The following is a 4279-nucleotide window of genomic DNA, read 5'->3' on the forward strand; positions in this document are numbered from 1 at the left end:
GGGAAAGAGAAAAATCACCATTAGATGAACATCACAGTGATAAGTGTTGCAGACAAAATTCACTGATGAACCCTAAAAGCAATGAGTGAACGTTTTGAGGAGAAACAGCACGTTTTCATCGTCTAAAAGTACCTCTCCCAAGATATTTATCAATTACAAAGACAAAAATAATGATTTTACTGTAGAGATACCCCAAAGGAGACCAAGGTTAATGTCACCAGTAGCAAGACATCACACACTCCATAATTATCACACCCTGAAAAAGGTACTTTCTTCTTTGTAATTCTTTCCTGCTTTTCATTGCTTGGTTTAGATTTTTTTTTCTATCCCTTGTGTTTTCTGTTTATACCCTTTCTAGTTCTCTGATGGTTGCCACCCTTAAATCCTCAACGCATCTATTTAACCTTACTATTTTCTATCAAATGTAGCGATAGTTATCATCCATAACTTCACCCCAGACAAGACAGGAACATTAGCGTATGTTCACCTGTCTCCCTCCTCTTTTATCCCCCAACCATCTCCCATGGGGACTGGTAATTCCAGATTATTTGCATTATTATTCACCAATGCATTCCCAATTAACTCTCAGTATTTACTCATTTATTTGTTTTGCAATGCTTCTTATATTCTATTTCTTCTTTCTTGGATTCACATTTCATTGTGCTTGAGTATATCCTCAAGTAATTTTCTCTCAAAGGTCCTTGAGGGGTAAAACTGTTGAGCTCCTGCATATTTGAAACATCTTGATTTTGCTTTCAAATTGCATTTAGCTGAATACAGAAATTTCATTTCAAAATTAGGTAGTCTAAGAGCTTTGAGGCATCAGCTGTCTCAACTAGGCTGAGACCTGAAATGCATTTAGTACTTTTTCTTCTTTCTTCGTGCTCTGAAATGGTACCTTCTGTATCAACACTTGGGTTTTCCTTCATTCATTCTGCTCAATGCTCAGGGAACACCCACAATCTAAAAATCCTTCCTCAGAGCTGAAATATCTCCTTGAATCCCTGTCTCTCCACTTTCTGTCCTTTCTGAAACTCCCAGTCTTAGACAGATGTTGGAGCTTCTGGGTCTATCTTTTCTATCCTTTAGTAGCTTTTCCACTTCCGCTCTACATTTGTGCTTTCACGTTGCACAGTATTCAAAGTAACTCTCTAAGAAAATACCACGTCATCACCGATTTCCTCCTGCTTTTCACCCAGCTATTCATGGAATTTATGGCATCCTCATGATGGTATAAAGAGGGAGGTAGAGGGCCAAGAAATGTCATTCTACGTTACTACAAATAGCACCTATGTCCTTATAGGCTTTTGTTCAGCTCTGCTTGCTTCCTTAACTTAAATTCCTGGAGGAAGAATTAAGTTTCAAGAATGCAATTTGTGTGAACCTACAAGCACATGCTACTGGGTCCCCTTCCCTGTAGAGAGACTACCCCAACCATGGATGTACCACACAGCCTGGAGGAATGGCAGAGTCTCCTGAACACCACCCCCCGGTCATTTGGAGTCACAGGTCACTGTTTACGTCCTACTGCCCTGACTGCATCATAGAGCACCATTCCTCAACCCTACCAACGACCGCAAAATACATAACTGGTTCTATAACAGTGCAAGTAGGTCTGCCTCAGTGAGCCTTTCCCAGTCTTTCTGTGACACTGTCTCTGAATATTTTAAAGTTCATCTTGAGTAGACTGAAAGACTGAAAAAAAGTGTTGACAGCTTCAGACAGCTGAGGAGATACAGGAATCTAGCAGAGAACAGACACGTCTGTTTTTTTTGGCTTTATCAGTTCTACGTAACTGTTCCACGCACACCATGACTCAGGAGATGATGATGGGACCACAAAGAGGTCCCCCCAAGGATGCGTGGCTATCCCCAGGGTCACCGTTCCCAACGCTGGGTCCACTGCAGCCCTGGGTCTGACTCTGAAGACCCAGTGGCCCGGGAACAGGGAAACACAAATGTATTTTCTTCTCTTTTCTTTCTCTTTGGGGCCTGAAGGAATCATCTTAGACAAGAAGAAATACACCTTGAGCATCCATTCATTTGAAACACTTTTGGGGGAATGGGTGACAGCCAATTTGGCTAAAGACTAATGACATCACTTAATGTCAATGACTAAGGTCTGTTCTCATCCCTCCCCCCCAAAACACCGACGTTTAAAAGGACATTTGCCAGCCTGACGGGTCATAAGTATCACTGAGCTGTTTGATGTGACATGATTTTTTTGTTTGTTTGTTTGTTTGTTTGTTTTTTACAGAGTGAGTCAGTTATACATATATATATGTTCCCATATCTCTTCCCTCTTTGTCTCCCTCCCTCCCCCCCCCCCTATCCCACCCCTCCAGACAGCCACAAAGAACCGAGCCAGTTTCCCTGTGCCATGCGGCTGCTTCCCACTGGCTATCTACCTTACGTTTGTTAGTATATATATGTCCATGTCTCTCTCTCGCCCTAACACACCTCACCCTTCCCCCTCCCCATATCCTCAAGTCTGTTCTCCAGTAGGTCTCTGTCTTTATTCCTGTTTTACCCCTAGGTTCTTCATAACATTTTTTTTTCTTAAATTCCATATATATGTGTTAGCATACGGTATTTGTCCTTCTCTTTCTGACTTACTTCACTCCGTATAACAGACTCTAGATCTATCCACCTCATTACAAATAGCTCAATTTCGTTTCTTTTTATGGCTGAGTAATATTCCATTGTATATATGTGCCACATCTTCTTTATCCATTCATCCGACGGCGGGCACTTAGGTTGTTTCCATCTCCGGGCTATTGTAAATAGCGCTGCAATGAACATTTTGGTACATGACTCTTTCTGAATTCTGGTTTCCTCAGGGTATATACCTAGTAGTGGGATTGCTGGGTCATATGGTAGTTCTATTTGTAGTTTTTTAAGGAACCTCCATACTGTTCTCCATAGTGGCTGAACCAATTCACATTCCCACCAGCAGTGCAAGAGTGTTCCCTTTTCTCCACACCCTCTCCAGCATTTATTGTTTCTAGATTTTTTGATGATGGCCATTCTGACTGGTGTGAGATGATATCTCATTGTAGACATGTGACATGATTTTAATGTCTGTGAAGGCAGAGTACATATCACTTGGTCATGCCGTCTACTCTGGTTGCATCCATCCATCCATCTCTGCTTATCATTTGGAAGAGTTCTTTCATTATCCTATGGACAACACCCCTTCCTCGTTATGAATTTTGTAAATGGGCTCCCTAATTGGCTTGTTTTACCTTTTACGTTTACACAAACACATCTGACATACAGCAGTTCTGGTACCCTTTGTTTTGTGTAATTAAAAATGGCAGACACATGAAGCAATCATCTATGTCAGTGTCTGGAGACGTTTTTCGTTATCACAAAGGCAAGGAGGGTTGGCGGCGGGCGGGGGGTGCTCCTGGCACCTGGTGGGTGGAGACCAGGGATGCTGCCGCACACCCCACAGGGCACAGGACGCCCCTCATCCGAGGGTCATCCAGCCCCAGATGTCAGTCATGCCAAGATTGAGAAGCTATTTGTCTCGACTTCTAAGATTTTCCTATGCTTTAAATTTTACCTTTATCTTTAAGATCTACCTGGAAATCAGGTGGGTATGTGTTCAACTCTTATATAAAAGGATCACATCATTGCCTTTCTCTGATACAGTGATGTGATGAATTACAATGATCGATTTTTATACAATGAACTATCCTTGCTTTCTTACAGCAAGCAGCATTTCTTTCTTTTTTTGTCTGTTTTCTTTTATTTAAGTACAGTTGATCTACATACAATGTTGTGTTAGTTTCTGCTGTACAGCAGGGACAGTTATACAGACGCATACATTCGTCTTCATAGCCTTCTCCATGAGGGTTCATCCCAGGACACTGAAGACAGTCCCCTGTTCTATACAGTAGGACCCTGTTGTTCATCCAGCGTCATTTCTCTATTCCAGGGCTAGAGTTGCCGTGTTCATAATCTGTACTGGGGGGGCTTTTCTCATCTATATGGAAACACAACTAAAGCTGTAAGTCATGTTTCCGTATCAAGATTAGCACAGTGTCTTCAAATAAGTGAACACATTGATATTTTTCCCCCCCAGGCTCTCAGATGGTTCTTTTTGCATGGAAATTAATTTATTGTGCCCAGTTTTGCAGAACATCCCTTGCAATTGCCCAGGCCCAGGTCCTTCCCCCAGATAAGCCTTTGATAACATTCTCCATTTCTTCCACTGTTAACTGGTCAACAGAAGGGCTTCACTTCTGCTTTCAATGTGGACCATCTGAATTTCC

The 4279-nt window shown here is 42.0% G+C and overlaps 1 protein-coding gene across 1 annotated transcript in view; it reads right to left on the reverse strand.

The window, feature by feature from the left end:
* GYG2 (glycogenin 2) overlaps nt 1-4279 on the reverse strand; it is a 29111-nt gene that overhangs the window by 21593 nt on the left and 3239 nt on the right. The window lies entirely within an intron of this gene.

The sequence above is a fragment of the Lipotes vexillifer genome, unplaced genomic scaffold, assembly GCF_000442215.2.
Source record: "Lipotes vexillifer unplaced genomic scaffold, Lipotes_vexillifer_v1.1 scaffold512, whole genome shotgun sequence".
Taxonomy (NCBI): domain Eukaryota; kingdom Metazoa; phylum Chordata; class Mammalia; order Artiodactyla; family Lipotidae; genus Lipotes; species Lipotes vexillifer.